The sequence below is a fragment of the Mustela lutreola genome, chromosome X, assembly GCF_030435805.1.
Source record: "Mustela lutreola isolate mMusLut2 chromosome X, mMusLut2.pri, whole genome shotgun sequence".
NCBI lineage: Eukaryota > Metazoa > Chordata > Mammalia > Carnivora > Mustelidae > Mustela > Mustela lutreola.
The window spans coordinates 82,908,342-82,927,641 of NC_081308.1; positions in this window are offsets into that span (position 1 = coordinate 82,908,342).

The following is a 19,300-nucleotide window of genomic DNA, read 5'->3' on the forward strand; positions in this document are numbered from 1 at the left end:
ATAGGGGCAGTAAAATAGTTGCTGAACAAATAAATACCTTGGATGACCACAGATTCACTCACAAAATCCAGAAGGATGGGAGCTAGTTTCCATAAAAATAGACAGTTTTAAGATTAAATAAAAGAAAAAGTATTAGGAAGTTGATAATATAAATTGTTACATGTTTTTAAAGAGATACAAACTCAAAAAAGGAAAAATCATTAAGTGTTTTATTCAGCAAGTGTTTATTTTATTCTTTAAGATTTTATTTATTTACTTGAAAGAGAGAGAATCTGAAGAAGACTCTGCACTGAGCACACAGCCTAATGAGAGGCTCAATCTCACAGCCAGAAGAAGATCATGACCTGAGCTGAAACCAAGAGTCAGAACCTTAACCAACTGAATCACCCAGATGTCCCTATTCAGCAAGTATTTGAGCTCAAGCCATATACTAATTTACTAGGAACAGTGGATATAAAGGTGAATAAGACAGGGTGTCCTTCCTATAGGAGCGTGTTAATGTCATACAAGGTGTGCTTTTTATTGGGGGGGTACTTCTACAATGGGTTATTAAAGAAGCCAGAGATATTTGTGATTATGGTATTCATCTTAAGAGAATTTGTCACAGACAGAAACTATGTCTATTTAAAACCATTCCCATGGTTTTGTCTCACTACTAAATTCAGAGCATGTATGATTAAACTGGATCACCTTTAAATTGTCTCCCCTCCCTAAGGATCTTATGTACTTACTGTGATAACGCAACTTTAGAAGAGTTAAATGTCATTAATGTGCAACTTGCTTACTAGGAGTTGTGCCAACTTCAACAACTAGCAAAATAGCTGATATGAACAGTATGATTTCTATACACAAAATAAATCACATATCTCATACTTCTATAGACTCAGATCATCGATATATAAATGTACAATTGTATATAAAGGTTTTTTTTTTAAATTTTTAGGATGTGAATGGAACCACTAAAAGTTAAGATATATTTTGGCCATTCTAAAAGATGTAAGGTGGTGGTATCTCATTGTGGTTTTGATTTGTATTTCCCTGATGGCAAGTGATGTGGGACAGTTTTTCATGTGTGTTAGCCATGTTGGTGAGGACGTGGAAGAAAAGGAACCCTTTTACACTCTTGGTGGGAATACAAACTGATGCAACCACTCTAGAAAATAGTATGGAGGTTCTTCAAGACGTTAAAAATAAAGCTACCCTATGACCCAACAATGGCTCTCCTGGGTATTTACCTTAAAGGCACAGACGTGGTGAAAAGAAGGGATGCTTGCACTCCAATGTTCGTATCAGCAATGTCCACAATAGCCACACTGTGGAAGAGTAGAGATACCCTTCAACATATGAATAAATAAAGAAGATGTGGTTCATATATACAACAGAATATTACTCAGCCATTAGAAAAAATCAATATCTACCATTTACATTGACATGGATGGAACTGGAGGGTATTATGCTAAGTGAAATCAGAGAAAGATAATTATCATATGGTTTCACTCATATGTGGAATATAGGGAATAGTGGAGAAGACAATAGGGGAAGGGAGGGAAAACTGAAGGGAAAAAGATCAGAAAGGGAGGCAAAACATATTAGACTCTGGGAAACAAACTGAAAATTGTGGAAAGGGAGGGGGTGGGGGGATCAGGTAACTAGGTAATGGACATTAAATAGGGCACATGATGTGATGAGCACTGGGTGTTATTCATGACTAATGAATCATTGAACATTATATTAAAAACTGATGAGGTGCTGTAAGTTGGCTAATTGAATTTAAATTTTTAAAAAAGAAAAAAGTTAAGTTATAATAAATCAGTGTTATCCTGGCATTATAAAATTTGGTCTAATTATACATGACTTCACAGTTGGACTTTTGGGGAGATGGAGGCTCCTTACAATATTTAATTGAAGACATCTGCTGAAAGGGTTTATTTTCATGAGTGGGAAAACATTGGTAGCTCACAGGGCAAATTCCCACATTACCTTTCCTTTTCATCACAAATGAAATTTTCCTCCATTAGACTAGTCAAGATTTTGAACATTATTTCCATTGTTCTTCAAAACAGGCTTCAGAATACTTTCTACTTTCTCCCTTACTACTCCTACACTTGGTAAAATCTCAGGTCAAAATAACTTTAAAATTCTTTTCTGCTAAAACATTACTAAGAATTTGGGAAGTACTAAACTAATAAAAAAATGTTTCTTTAGGGGAAAAAATGTCTTAGCCAGTTTGGGTTACTATAATAAAATGCCTTAAGTTGCATGGCTTAAAACTAACAGAAATTTATTTTTTATGGTTTCAGAGGCTGAAAGTCCAAGACTGGCTAATCAATATAGCCTGGTTCTCATGAAAGTTGTTTTCTGGTTTGTGGTCTGTTAATTCACATGTCAGAAAGAGGGTGAAAGAGCTCTCTGGGGTCATTTTTATAATCTTATTAATTAATTCTATTCCTGAGAACTCCATCCTTGTGAGCTAATTATCTTCCAAAGGCCCCATTTCCTAATATCATGACATTGCGGGCTAGGATTTCAAGACAGAATTTTGTAGAAACTTAAGCATTTAGTCTATAACAATTTTTTTCTAACAAAAATCCCTGAGATGCATCTTATAGTATTGTCCTTTGCATCCAAATTACTAACTCAGTGATGCTGTGAAGAGAGTTGTCATTGATAATAATAATAAGCAATAGCAATACCTTTTACATAGCTCCTTTCAACTTGAATATTCTGAAAACTTCCCATAAAAGGATCATTTCTGATGAGTAGCCATCTCTGGGGAAAGTTTGGAAACTATTTACCAGCTGGCCATCAGTTAGAGACAGGAAATAAAGAACGCGTTTCCCAAGAGAAACTGCAGGATATACAATGTAATTACCTAATTTTGAGTAGGCTTAGGACAGTGGAGCTAATTAATTTCCATATCCTTAAAAAAGTGGTATTGTATAATTAGTGAATACAAAGTGATCAGGACTTTAACTGTACCTCTTAGCTAAAAGACAAAGCTTCCAATAACAATGTCTTCACAATTGCTCATTCAGTGTTGCTTGAACAATGAATCATGGTGTGAAGCAATTAAGAGATATGATAATATCTTTGTTGAGAATATAATGTACACACACCACACACACACACACACGAACACACAAAAGAATATAAAAAGCCTGTAGATTAATTGAGTGGATTTTCAAATGCAGTAATGTGTCCTAACACTAATTGCCAACAGTTAATTTTACCGTGCAGTTTCCCTGCTTCTTGATCCAACAGTGCAGGTGTACCACATTTTGTAAGGATTCACCAATGAGATATTCACCATAATGGAAAAGTAGGGAATAAATTCAATATATGTTTCCAGAAAGCTCACAGGAAGACACATTTTCCAGCAGACAATTTCCAGGAGTGTATACAAAATTAGATCTCCAGTTGTCTGTACCTTGCCACAGTAAACAGCAGGACGTGACCAGCTGCTACTCATATATCCCACAGCCTGATCTTGGATGTGCTATTAAATCTAGGCTGTGGCAGAAGGGGAGGAGAAGTTACCTGTATGAAGCAAGCATTTGAAACTAAAGCAAGGTAGACAGAGCAGGGCTTTTTGCATCCCATGCCTGAACTGAGCCATGGTTTCAGGCAGGTGGCAGATGTTCAGATTTAGAGGAGTAACTATATCCCTCTTGTGCTATAATCACCTAAAGGTAGGAAGAGCAGAAAAAAAAAATCAGGAACACATTCCAAACATTCAAAGGAAAAATAATTTATTTTATACAAATCTGCTCTACAAGCAATCTTTCTGGGTGGTGACTATTAATTAAATCAAGTAATGATCAAATATGGTGAGTTCTGCTGGTAATTAAATGATTAAATATAGGAATGGCAACAGTAATGAAAAAAAAAAAGAACTATGCATATTTAATAAAATGGTTAAGGGGAGAAATAAACACCCCTCAAATTGCTCAGGCAGAAAATAAACATTTTATTCATTTAGTATATAGATCTCATGTCCTCATTTCCAATGATATTTTAATGCTAATGTTGGAGTATGAGGCTACTCTTATCTTCCCAACTCCCACCCCATCATATTATTTAGTAGCACTTTATAGAATCTCAGGATAAGAAGGGAAGCAAGGTCAATTTCCTAGATAACTAGTATTACAACTATATGAATCCAAATTAAACAATGTGAACGAGTAAAACTCAGAATCAAGTGCAGAAAAAGTTATCTGACTTCCTTAGGAATGGGGGCACTTTACATAATAACTTTTCATATAACTGAGGCAAATATCTATTGGCCTGATTTTTAAAATTTAAATTGTGTTTTTTTTTAAAGATTTTTATTTATTTATTTGAGAGAGAGAGCAAGAGAGAGAGAGAGCATGAGTGGCGGGGAGGGGCAGAGAGAGAGGGAGTAGTAGTGCTCAGCAGGGAGCCCCACCAGCCTGGATCCCAGGACCCCTGAGATCATGACCTGAGCCAAAGGCAGATACTTAACTGATTGAGCCACCCAAGCACCCCTAAAACTTAAATTATGTTTAGGAAAAATTTTCCAAAGTGAATTAAGACATTCCTCTAATGCCCTAAAGAAAATATCCATTAGACAACTGAATAGAATTATTATTTTTAGTAACTTGTGATTATTGAAATAATGATCATTTTATGTTGAAAAGAGTGATGCTCTCAGATGTTATGGGCACTATAGGTCTGTTTGTCCAAATGGTCGGCAAAATCATATTCCTTAAGCTTTAGTCTGAAATTTATGGTTATCTTGTCTGTTAGGAGGCCAATGTGTCCACAGTGTGCATACAATACACCTCTTTTCATCACACTCTAGCTTATTGTTACTGTTGTATTTTGCATTAACACATGAAGTAAAAAAAAAAATGTGATAATTTGACACCCACAGATATGGGACATTGTGCCATGGGCTTGATAACAAATATTTCAGTTACTTGTCATCTTCTTGGTAATGTTCTGGTTGCCTGAAAACTGCAGATGTTCAGTCTCCAAACAAAAACTCGCTTACAGCTCACAGTACTTCATTAAAACAAACAAACAAAAATATAATCAGAAAGAAACAGAGTCATAGATGGATAGAAAATATCCAGAGAGAAAAATTTCAATACCAAGCCTAAGAAAGAAATTCAGAGTCTCAATCCTCAGTAGAATTTTTGTAAATTATGGTTTCTTTATAAATAATCTTAATGATGTAAATCTTAACATTAAAAAAACAAATAATAACCTACAAGAACAATCTTAATGAATAACTTTGAGGCATTCATTTTAAAATTTTGAAGCTATAATTAGCCAAACCTTCTTTTATATATTCAATCCTGATTTGAATCTTTGTATCATCAGTTTTATTAATTCTAGATTGGATCACTGGAGCTAACAGAGTAAGTGTAATAGACACTTTCAAATATTAAAGTCAGATATCATGTTCAACATGAGTCTTCTTTCTTATTTTCCTTTTTAAATCATCTGGAGTTGCCTCACCTGTTCCTAAAATGATATAGTTTCATGTATTCCAGTCATCTTCTTTTCCATCAACATTTTGCATTTTCTTAATGGGTATTCAGAACTGGGTACAATGGTCTGGCTGTAATCTTGCTAATGTAGACTAAGGTTATGTGTTACTTCATCTAAACTGCAAAGCTTTTCTGAGTGTTTTTGCATTCATATCACACTATATTCTTTTCTACTATCTTTTTGTTATTTTAGATACTTTAAATCCAATATATTAAAGGGTATTTCTGGTACAATCTTATATTCTAAAAATTGTAGTTTTCAAGTATGCTGCATATTATGAAAGATGGGATGGTTGTTTTTGTTTTTCTGGGGGTTTTGTTTGTTTTAATGGGTGTTTTTCTTATTGTGTCTACAAAGAAATTTGTGGCCAGTCTATTCAAAGTCTCTTTTTTAAAGTTTTGATATAATTATATTTAATTTGTAAGATCCCTGAGTGGATCCTAAAACACTCAAAAAGTTCAATTTTAGGCAAAATGCAATGAATAATTGGATCATTAACAAAACTAACTTTTGCCAAAGTGGATGTTCTGGAAAATTGGAATTCAGCTACTTAGCTCAGAACATCATTGTTCTTTCAATGCAATCTAACATCACATTACCTTATCATGCTCTTCGAGTATTTTGGGCTGCCTGTCAATTAGTAATCTTAGAATGTTAAAACATTATTTTCTATAATAATCTTTATTTTCTCTAAGTGTTTCTGATAGAAACACTTAACAGATCTATTTTTCTAACACAATATAAGTCCACAGTACTGTATCATTAACTATAGGCACAATGTTGTGCAATCTTTAGAACTTAGTCATCTTACATGATGAAATTTTGTGCTCATTGAACAGGACCTTCCCATTTCCCCTTTCATGTACCTAGAAGCCACCTTCTACTCTGTTTCTATGAGTTTGGCCATTTTAGGTATCTCAGGTAAGTGGAATCATGTAATATTTGCCTGTTGATGACTGGCTTATTTCTCTTCTTTTAGCATAAAGTTTTCAAGATTCATCCATGTAGTCACATATGGCAATATTTCCTTCTCTTTTAAAGCTGATTAATATTCCATTGTATTTATATACCACATTTTCTTTATCCATTTATCTACCAATGAACATTTGGGTCATTTACATATTTTGGCAATTATGAATAATGCTGCAATGACAGTGCAAGTGAAGATATCTCTTTGAGATCTTGATTTCAATTCTTTTGGATATATATTCCAAAATTGGGATTTCTGGATCATATATCAAGTTTTGACTATTTCAGAAATACCTATATCATTTTCCATAATACATCACCACTTTACATTCTTACTGATAGCGCTCAATATTTCCCTTTCTGTACATTCTCACCAGCACTTGTTATCTTTTGTTGGTTTGAATAAAGACATCCTAATAACTGTGAACTATAACTTACTGTTTTTTCTCAGCTTTATTGGCATATAATTGACACATAATATATATATTTCTAGGAATTAATCTGTCAACTTCTGGGTGATCCAATTTGTTGGCATATAATTATTTAGAATAGTCTTTCATATGTTACTGCACTATCAGTTTTAATGTCTCCTATTTATAATTTGAGTCTTTCTTAGTCTTGCTGAAAGTTTATTTTATTTAGCTTTTCAAAAAAAGAGCTTAGTTTTGCTGACCTTGTCTATTGTTTTTCAATGTTTATTTTATTTATTTCTGCTCTGCTAATTTCCCCCCTTCCTTCTGTTAGATTTCAGCTTAGTTTGTTCTTCTTTCTCTATTCTCTTGAGGTATAAAATTAGATTGTTTATTTGTGATCTTTCTTTTAATTAATGTAGGCATTTATATAGACTTCCCTCTTATGACTGCTTTTGTTATGTTCCATATGTTTGATATGTTGTATTTTTATTTTTGTTTGTCTCAAAATATTTTTTATTTCCCTTTTTATTTTTTCTTTGGCCCATTCATTATGCAAATGTGCATTTTTAATTTCCACATATTCGTGAATTTTCTTGCTTTCCTCTGATTATTGATTTCTAGTTTCATATCATTGTGGTCAGAAAAGATACTTGATATGATTTAAATATTTTTACATTTGTTAAAGCTTATATTGTGGTCTAGTATGTGATATATCCTAAAGAAGGTCTGTGGGCACTTGAGAAGAATGTGTATTCTGCTACTTTTGGATGGAATACTCTACTTTCGGACATTTACTCTGTAAATGTGTAGTTCCATTTGATTTAATGTGTAGTTCAAATCCAATATTTCTTTATTGATTTTCTGTTTATCAAACCTATCCATTGTTGAAAGTGAATATTGAAGTCCCTCACTATTATTGTGTTGCTGTCAATTTCTATATTCAGACCTGTTAATTTTTGTTTAGTATGGTTGGGTGCTACAATGTTGGGTGCATAAATATTTACAGTTCTATCTTCTTCATTTTTTTTAATTAATTTATTTTTTTTTCAGCGTAACAGTATTCATTGTTTTTGCACCACACCCAGTGCTCCATGCAATCCGTGCCCTCTCTAATACCCACCACCTGGTTCCCCCAACCTCCTACCCCACCCCAGCCCCACCTAAGCTGACTCATTATCATATTATGAGCTTCTTTGCCTCTTGTTACAGTTTGACTTAAAATCTATTTTTCCTGTTATAAATATTGCTATTCTTGTTCTATTTTGGTTTTCATTTACATAAAATACCTTTTTCCATCCCTTTAGTATGTCCTTAAAGCAAAAATGAGTGTCTTATAGGCAGAATATACTTGGGGCTTTTGGTTTGTTTGTTTGTTTTATCCATTCAGCTTCTCTGTATCTTCTGACTGGAGAATTTAATTAATTTACATTTAAAGTAATTATTGGCACGTGAAGACATTATTGCCATATTGTTAATTGCTTGGGGGTTTTTTTGGATTTGTTTTTTTTAATTCTTTTGTTAAATTTCTTGGTGTATATTTTTCTCTAGTCGTATGTTTTGATTCTTTTTTCTTTCCCTTTTATATCTACTGTAGGCTTTTGTGAGTTGTGGTTACTATGAAGCTTACATAGAGCATCTTATAGCTATAATAGTCTACTTTAAGCTGATAAAATTAAACTTTGCACACAAAACTTTACCCTTTTATGTCCCCCATCCATTTTATGTTTTTGATGTCACAATTTACATATTCTATATTGTATATCTATTAAGAGTTATTGTAGCTATAGTAATTTTAATACTTTTGTATTTTAACCTTTATACTATAGTTATATGCTTAACATACTACCATTTTACATCACTAGAGTATCCCTAAATTTGACTATGTAATTACTTTACCAGTGAATTTTATACTTTCATATGTTTTAATGTTACTAATTAGAATTTTATTTTAGTTTGGGTAATTCCCTTTAGTATTTCTTGTAAGACAGGTCAAGTGATAATGAACATACTCAGCTTGTGTTTGATGAGAAAGTCTTGATATTTCCTTCATTTCTGAAGGATAGCATTGATGGATAAAGTAGTAGATTTTTTCTTCTTCTTGATCAAGTGTATTGATGGTCTCTATTGCAATTTTATTTCATTCATTGTACTCTTCAGCTCTAGAAGTCATATTGTGTTCTTTTTTAATGTTCTCTATCTCTCTCTATGTTCTCTTTTTGATGTTCTCTATCTCTCTGTTGGACTTCTCTTTTTGTTAGTGCATTGTTTTCCTGATTTCACTAAATTATTTATTTGCATTTTTTGTAGCTCCTTGAACTTCCTAAAAACAATTATTTTGAAACTTTTTGGTAATTCACAGGCATCCACTTCTTTGGGGCTGCTTAACAGAAGACTATTATGTTCCTGTTTCCTTGATTTTTTTGTGTTTTGAAACATTGCATTAATATATATATATATATATATATATGCATATATATATGTGTGTATATATATACACATATTACCATTACATATATATATGTGTGTGTATATATATATATATATTTTTTTGATGGAGCAGTCATCTCTTTCTGTATGTACAGTGTGGAGTAGTTTTGATGGGGGAAAGACTTCTACCTATGAGGGTGCTATCTAGGTGGTGTGTGGTAGTTCTTTCTCTAGAGAAGGCCCACTGGCATAGTCTCTGTATAATTCCATGTCAGCATTAATAAAGATTGTAGGGGCCAAGGCTATGGATTTCCACATTGGCACTGACAGCTAATGGCATCATTAGTGATGAAGATGCTCTGATCTCTTTTTCTCCCAAGAGGATTATTGTGGCTGAGGGGATCCTTCTTCATGCTAAGTATGACTGGTGAGTACTCTTGAAGTGGTGACAGTATTAATGTCCAGTACATGCATACCCAGGGCAATCAAGGAACTGGGATCCAGAGTGTGGGTATACACAGTGAGATAGTGACTGTGGGATCTGTGGTGCAAGCTAGTTCATATAATGGATGGCTTCAATGTGTGAGAAGTAAGCACATAAAGGAGTTTCAGAGCTAAAATGCAGGTGCACATTAAAGAGCTGTGACTCTGGGATCTGGGGCCTGTGAGGGATTAGGGGGTGACAACACTGCTTTCAAGACAGTGAAACACTGTTTTCTTTTAGAGGGGAATAGTAACATCTCCTTACCTAAGGGGTACATTGTGGCAATGGTTACTGGTTACCTCAGTGGTAAAATGTGCTGGTGTCTTCTGAAGAGCAGGTCTTCTGGGATCCATGCCAATAAATACTATGGAGTCCTTCATTGTGAAAGCAGCAGGGGGTCCATGGTTGGCATAGGGTGAATATGAAATGTCTGGTCTCATAGTGTTTGTAGGCTGGTGGAGCTATCCCCATATATAGAAAGTGGAACAGGACTAAAGACAGATTTCTGTGATGTTTCACTAGAGATTTTTTACTAATCTAAAATTTGCTCACTTAATTGGCACACTTTGGGTATGGTTTTTCAGCCAGATATGAATTGACCTCACCATCATATCATGAGTTTCATATTTTGGTCCATCTTATCACAAAAATAACACGAGAACTTGCTTTATTCTTTGGAAAAGTACATGTACACTACCTACAAGATTCTCGTGATTTAGTAAACCTTGAGGGTAAGGGGAAATAGAAAGAATGGCAAGGAAGGTCCAGGTTATGAGTTCACCTGAGAGCTAGGATGGGATGGAGTGGCAGAATAGGTAGTTTGGAAAAGATGACTAAACTGTAGGAAGGGTATAAGAAGGTGGAGAAGAATAAGAGAAATAACTCCAATTATGTGAATAGCACAATATTTTGTTGTGAACTCTTGGTCTCTGGATAAATGCTGCCAAAAAACCATTTTTCATGTACCTGACCAGAAGAGCCAGTTACATGCTGCTTTCCATTTTCATTATATTTTTAAAAGCTATGGTTTACTTTTCAGAAAAACTGCCCTTTTACAATTTCTGCATGAGGCAGTAAATTGCAGTGTTCATGTCAGATAGCATTGACCTGAGAAGAGGACAGAGTACCTTGAAGAAGTGGAATCATTTCAACTGCATGTTTTGCTTTTCTAGTCATTGGAATAAGAATACATAGATCTCTGTGAGTGGAATGAAGCATCTGGATTTCATGTTATCATCTTTAAAAACAAACAAAAGACAAATCCTTGAAAACTAGAAAATAAAAGTGAGGTTCTCTTCAAAAACACAGTTCTAAGAGTTTTAGACAAACAGTAATCCAAAAATCTAGAAATAAAAATAACATATTTAGTGGTGCTTTGATGAGTCTCAAAAACATTTTTTTAAAAAATCTGTGGTGTGATAGAAAATACACTGCAAGATGGAAATGATTTTTTTCTTGATTTTTTTTATTATGCCCACAATATTTTATGGTACACAAGGAGATGAGATATTTTGTTTGTTATCTTTAATTTTCATTCTACTGTTCTCAACATACAATGTTATATTAGTTCCAGTTATTCAATATAGTGATTCAACAATTTGATACATCACCCAGCACTCATCACAAGTGGAGTCCTTAATCCTCATCACCTATTTTACCAATGCCCCAACCACTTACCTCTGGTAAACATCAGATTGTTCTCTATAGTTAAGAATCTTGGTTTGCTCTCTCTCTTATTTTTTATTTGCTCATTTGTGTTGTTTCTTAAATTCTACATATGAGTGAAATCGTATGGTAATTGTATTTCTCTGAGTGACTTATTTCTTAACATTATACTCTCTAGCTCCATCCATGTTGTTGCAAAGAGCAATATTTCATTCTCTTTTGTGGTTGAATCATATTGCATTGTATGTATGTATATATGTATGTATGTATCTACATACATATATAGCACATCTTCTTTATTCATCTATCATGGATACTTCTGTTGCTTCTGTATCTTGACTATTGCATATAATGCTACTATAAACATAGGAGTATGTGGATACCTTTGAACTAGTGTTTTTTTTAATTCTTTGGATAAATACTCAGGAGTACAATTATTGGAATTTGAGGTAGTTCTAGTTTGAACACTTTAAGGAAACTCCATACTCTTTTCCAAAATAACTGTACCAGTTTGCATTCCCACCAGGAGTGCACAAGGGTTCCATTTTCTCCACATCCTCACTAACACTTGTCATTTCTTTTGTGTTTTTGATTTTAGCCATTTTCACAGGTGTGAGGTAATATCTCATTGTAGTTTTGGCTTGCAGTTCCTTGATGATCAATGATGCTGAACATCTTTTCATATGTCTGTGAGCCATCTGAATGTCTTCTTGGGGGAAGATGCCTGTTCATGTCTTCTGCTCATTTTTAATTGGATTATTTTGGTGGGGGGGTTGAGTTGTATCAGTTCATCATACATTTTGGATACTATTTATCAGATATGTCTCTTCAATTTTTCTATTTCTTCCCGATTCTGTTTCAGTATATTAGAGAATATATCCCTTCTGGATAAATTTGTTGGCATATATTTTTTTCATGACAGTCTCTTACAATTGTTTATATTTCTGTCATGTTGGTTATTTCTCCTTTTATGTGTGACTTTGTTTCTTTGAGTCCTCTCTCCATTTTTAGAAAAGATTTATTTATTTGAGAGAGAGAGACAGAGAGAGACAAAGGGAGCATGCAGGGGAGAAGGTCAGAGGGAGAAAAAGCCCCAAACAGACTCTGCTCAGCATGATCCCAGACACAGGCCTCAATCTCATGAACTTGAGATCATGATCTGAGCTGAAACCAAGAGTCAGTCACTTAACTGACTGAGCCACCTAACCACATCTAGCTGGCTTTATGATGAATCTAGCTAGAAGTTTATCAATTTTGTTGATCTTTAAAAACAAACAAACAAACAAGCAAAACACCACTTTGTTTCATTGATCTGCTCTCTTTTTCTTTGTTTCCTTATCATTTATTCATTTATTTCTGCTCAACATTTATTGCTTCCTTCCTACTTGTTTTATATTCTGTTTGTTCTTTTTATAGCTCCATTAAGTGTAAGTTTTAAGTTATTTATTTGGAATTTTTCTTCCTTCTTGAGGTAGGCCTGTATTGATAAACTTCTCTCTTAAAATAGCTTTTGATGCATCCCAAAGATTTTGAACAGCTGCATTTTCATTTTCATTTTTTCCATATTTTTAAAAATTTATTCTTTGATTCCTTGATTGACCCATTCAGTGTTTAGTAACATATTATTTAACCTCCATGTATTTGTGGTCTTTCCAGATTTTTTCTTGTGGTTGGTTTCTAGTTTCATAACATTGTGTTCAGAAAAGATTCATGGTATAACTGATGTTTTTGTAAGTGTTAAGACTTATTTTATGATGTAAAATGTGATCTACTCTGAAGAATGGTCCATACGAACTTCAAAAAGGTGTGTATCCTGGTGTTCTAAGACGGAATGTTTGAATATATTTGTTAAATCCTATGGTCCAATGTGTCATTAAAACCAGTGTTTCCTTATTGATCTACTGTTTGGAAGATCATTCTATTGATATCAGTGGGATGTTAATCCCCTTCTCTTGTTGTATTACTATTAATTAGTTCCTTTATGTTTGTTATTAACTAGTATGTATTTGTATGCTGTCATGTTGGGTGCATAAATATTTACAATTGTTGTATCATCTTGTTGGATTGTCCCTTTTTTATTATATAGTGTCTCTCTTTGTCCTACTTTTTAAAAAAAAATTATTTATTATAAACATATATTTTTATACCCAGGGGTACAGGTCTGTGAATTGCCAGGTTTACACACTTCACAGCAGTCACCAAAGCACATACCCTCCCCAATGTCCATAACCCCATCCCCATCCCCCTTCTCCCAAACCCCCTCCCCCCTGCAACCCTCAGTTTGTTTTGGAAGATTAAGAGTCACTTATGGTTTGTCTCCCTCCCAATCCCATCTTGTTTCATTGATTCTTCACCTACCCACTTAAGCCCCCATGTTGCATCACCACTTCTTCATATCAGGGAGATCATATGATAGTTGTATTTCTCTGCTTGACTTATTTCACTAAGCATGATACGCTCTAGTTCCATCCATGTTGTCGCAAAAGGCAAGATTTCATTTCTTTTGATGGCTGCATAGTATTCCATTGTGTATATATACAACATCTTCTTGATCCATTCATCTGTTGATGGACATATAGGTTCTTTCCATAGTTTGGCTATTGTGGACATTGCTGCTATAAACACTCGGGTGCATGTGCCCCTTCAGATCACTACGTTTGTATCTTTAGGGTACATGCCCAGTAGTGCAATTGCTGGGTCATAGGACAGTTGTATTTTCAACATTTTGAGGAACCTCCATGTTGTTTTCCAGAGCGGTTGCACCAGCTTGCATTCCCACCAACAGGGTAGGAGGGTTCCCCAGTGTAAGAGGGTTCCACTTTCTCTGCATCCTCGCCAGAATCAGTCATTTCCTGACTTGTTGATTTTAGCCATTCTGACTGGTGTGAGGTGATATCTCATTGTGGTTTTGATTTGTATTTCCCTCATGCCGAGTGATATGGAGCACTTTTTCATGTGTCTGTTGGCCATCTGGATGTCTTCTTTGCAGAAATGTCTGTTCATGTCCTCTGCCCATTTCATTATTGGATTATTTATTCTTTGGGTGCTGAGTTTGCTAAGTTCTTTATAGATTTTGGACACTAGTCCTTTATCTGATATGTCGTTTGCAAATATCTTCTCCCATTCTGTCAGTTGTCTTTTGATTTTGTTAACTGTTTCCTTTGCTGTGCAAAAGCTTTTGATCTTGATGAAATCCCAATAGTTCATTTTTGCCCTTGCTTCCCTTGCCTTTGGCGTTGTTCCTAGGAAGATGTTGCTGCGGCTGAGGTCGAAGAGGTTGCTACCTGTGTTCTCCTCAAGGATTTGGATGGATTCCTTTCTCACATTGAGGTCCTTCATCCATTTTGAGTCTATTTTCGTGTGTGGTGTAAGGAAACAGTCCAATTTCATTTTTCTGCATGTGGCTGTCCAATTTTCCCAACACCATTTTTTGAAGACGCTGTCTTTTTTCCATTGGACATTCTTTCCTGCTTTGTCGAAGATTAGTTGACCATAGAGTTGAGGGTCTATTTCTGGGCTCTCTATTCTGTTCCATTGATCTATGTGTCTCTTTTTGTGCCAGTACCATGCTGTCTTGATGATGACAGCTTTGTAATAGAGCTTGAAGTCCGGAATTGTGATGCCACCAACGTTGGCTTTCTTTTTCAATATCCCTTTGGCTATTTGAGGTCTTTTCTGGTTCCATATAAATTTTAGAATTATTTGTTCCACTTCTTTGAAAAAGATGGATGGTACTTTGATAGGAATTGCATTAAATGTGTAGAGTGCTTTAGGTAGCATAGACATTTTCACAATATTTATTCTTCCAATCCAGGAGCATGGAACATTTTTCCATTTCTTTGTGTCTTCCTCAATTTCTTTCGTGAGTACTTTATAGTTTTTTGAGTATAGATTCTGTGCCTCTTTGGTTAGGTTTATTCCTAGGTATCTTATTGTTTGGGGTGCAATTGTAAATGGGATTGACTCCTTAATTTTTCTTTCTTCTGTCTTGTTGTTGGTGTAGAGAAATGCAACTGATTTCTGTGCATTGATTTCATATCCTGACCCGTTACTGAATTCCTGTACAAATTCTAGCAGTTTTGGAGTGGAGTCTTTTGGGTTTTCCACATATAGTATCATATCATCTGTGAAGAGTGATAATTTGACTTCTTCTTTGCCGATTTGGATGCCTTTAAATAACTTTTGTTGTCTGATTGGTGAGGCTAGGACCTCTAGTACTATGTTGAATAGCAGGGGTGATAATGGACATCCCTGTCATGTTCCTGACCTTAGCGGAACAGCTTTCAGTTTTTCTCCATTGAGAATGATATTTGTGGTAGCTTTTTCATAAATGGCTTTGATAATATTGATGTATATTCCCTGTATCCCTACACTTTGAAGAGTTTTTATCAGGAAGCGAAGCTGTACTTTGTCAACTGCATTTTCAGCATCAATTGAGAGTATCCGATGGTTCTTGTTCTTTCTTTTATTGATGTGTTGTATCACATTGATTGATTGATTTGTGGGTGTTGAATGAACCTTGCGGCCCTGGAATAAAACCAACTTGGTCGTGGTGAATAATCCTTTCAATGTACTGTTGAATCCTATTCTCTAGTATTTTGGTGAGAATTTTCACATCTGTGTTCATCAAGGATATTGGTCTATAGCTCTCTTTTTTGATGGGCTCCTTGTCTGGTTTTGGGATCAAGGTGATGCTGGCCTCATAAAATAAGTTTGGAAGTTTTCCTTCCATTTCTATTTTTTGGAACAGTTTCAGGAGAATAGGAATTAGTTCTTCTTTAAATGTTTGGTAGAATTACCACGGGAAGCTGTCTAGCTCTTGGCTTTTGTTGGTTTGGAAATTTTTAATGACTGTTTCAAACTCCTTCCTGGTTATGGGTCTGTTCAGGCTTTCTATTTCTTCCTGGTTCAGTTGTAGTACTTTATATGTTTCTAGGAATGCATCCATTTCTTCCGGATTGTCAAATTTATTGGCGTAGAGTTGCTCATAGTATGTTCTTATAATAGTTTGTATTTCTTTGTTGTTAGTTGTGATCTCTCCTCTTTCATTCATGATTTTATTTATTTGGGTACTTTCTCTTTTCTTTTTTATAAGTCGGGCCAGGGGTTTATCAATTTTATTAATTCTTTCAAAGAACCAGCTCCTAGTTTCGTTGATTTGTTCTATTTTTTGTTTTGTTTTGTTTTTATTTCATTGATTTCTGCTCTGATCTTTATGATTTCTCTTCTCCTGCTGGGCTTAGGGTTTCTTTCTTGTTCTTTCTCCAGCTCTTTTAGGTGTAGGGTGAGGTTGTGTACCTGAGACCTTTATTGTTTCTTGAGAAAGTTTTGTACCGCTATATATTTACCTCTCAGGACTCCCTTTGTTGTGTCCCACAGATTTTGAACCGTTGTATTTTCATTATCATTTGTTTCCATGATTTTTTTCAATTCTTCTTTAATTTCCCGGTTGACCCATTCATTCTTTAGAAGGATGCTGTTTAGTCTCCATGTATTTGGGTTTTTTCCAAACTTCCTCTTGTGGTTGAGTTCTAGCTTTAGAGCATTGTGGTCTGAAAATATGCAGGGAATGGTCCCAAACTTTTGATACCGGTTGAGTCCTGATTTAGGACCGAGGATGTGATCTATTCTGGAGAATGTTCCATGTGCACTAGAGAAGAATGTGTATTCTGTTGCTTTGGGATGAAATGTTCTGAATATATCTGTGATGTCCATCTGGTCCAGTGTGTCGTTTAAGGCCTTTATTTCCTTGCTGATCTTTGATCTTTTGCTTTGATGATCTGTCCATTTCAGTGAGGGGAGTGTTAAAGTCCCCGACTATTATTGTATTATTGTTGATGTGTTTCTTTGATTTTGTTATTAATTGGTTTATATAGTTTGCTGCTCCCACTTTGGGGGCATAGATATTTAAAATTGTTAAATCTTCTTGTTGGACAGACCCTTTGAGTATGATATAGTGTCCGTCCTCATCTCTTATTATAGTTTTTGGCTTAAAATCTAATTGATCTGATATAAGGATTGACACTCCTGCTTTCTTCTGATGTCTATTAGCATGGTAAATTCGTTTCCAACCCCTCACTTTAAATCTGGAGGTGTCTTCGGGCTTAAAATGAGTTTCTTGGAGGCAACATATAGATAGGTTTTGTTTTCTTATCCATTCTGATACCCTGTGTCTTTTGACAGGGACATTTAGCCCATTAACATTCAGGGTAACTAATGAGAGATATGAATTTAGTGCCATTGTATTGCTTGTAATGTGAACTGTTACTGTATATGGTCTCTGTTCCTTTCTGATTTACCACTTGTAGGCTCTCTCTTTGCTTAGAGAACCCCTTTCATGATTTCCTGTGAAGCTGGTGTGGTGTTTGCAAATTCTTTCCGTTTTTGTTTGTCCTGGAAGCTTTTAATCTCTCCTTCTATTTTCAATGATAGCCTAGCTGGATATAGTATTCTTGGCTGCATGTTTTTCTCATTTAGTGCTCTGAATATATCATGCCAGCTCTTTCTTGCCTGCCAGGTCTCTGTGGATAAGTCAGCTGCCAATCTAATATTTTTATCATTGTATGTTACAGACTTATTTTCCCGGGCTGTTTTCAGGATTTTCTCTTTGTCACTGAGACTTGTAAATTTTACTATTATGTAACGGGGTGTGGTCCTATTCTTATTGATTTTGAGGGGTGTTCTCTGAACCTCCTGAATTTTGATGCTCGTTCCCTTTGCCATATTGGGGAAATTCTCCCCAATAGTTCTCTCCCGTATAACTTTTGCTCCCCTCTCTCTTTCTTCGTCTTCTGGAATCCCCATTATTCTAATGTTGTTTCGTCTTATGGTGTCACTTATCTCTCGAATTCTCCCCTCGTGGTCCAGTAGCTGTTTGTCCCTCTTTTGCTCAGCTTCTTTATTCTCTGTCATTTGGTCTTCTATATCACTAATTCTTTCTTCTGCCTCATTTATCCTAGCAGTGAGAGCCTCCATTTTTGATTGCACCTCATTAATAGCTTTTTTTAATTTCACCTTGGTTAGATTTTAGTTCTTTTATTTCTCCTGAAAGGTCTTTTATATTTCCCAAGAGGTTTTATCTTATATCTTCCATGCCTTTTTTGAGCCTGGCTAGAATCTTGAGAATTGTCATTCTGAACTCTAGATCTGACATATTATCAATGTCTGTATTCATTAGTTCCCTAGCCTTCAGTACTGCCTCTTGTTCTTTTTTTTGTGTGTGTGTGTGGTGAATTTTTCCGCCTTGTCATTTTGTCTATATAAGAGTATATGATGGAGCAAGTAAAATACTAAAGGGTGGCAACAACCCCAGGAAAATATGCTTTAACCAAATCAGAAGAGTTCCCAAATTGTGAGGGGGAAGAAAGGGGATAAAAAGAGGTTCATAAAGAAAGAAAGAAAAAGAAAAAGAAAAGAAAAGATTTAAAAAAGGAAAGGAATAATGAAAAGTATAAAAAAGAAATATATATATATATATATATATATATATATATATATATTAGATAAACTAGTTAAAAAACGTAAAAAAGGGTAAAAGTTAAAAAAAAATTAGCAGAAGAAGAGAAAAAAAATGTAAAAGAAAAAAAAAATAAAATTAACTGCAAGAATAAAAAATCACAGGGAGAAAGCCATGAGTTCCGTGCTTTGCTTTCTCCTCCTCTGGAATTCTGCTGCTCTCCTTGGTATTCAAACCTCACTCCTTGGTAGGTGAACTTGGTCTTGGCTGGATTTCTTGTTGATCTTCTGGGAGGGGCCTGTTGTAGTGATTCTCTAGTGTCTTTGCCCCAGGCAGAATTGCACCGCCCTTACCAGGGGCCGGGCTGAG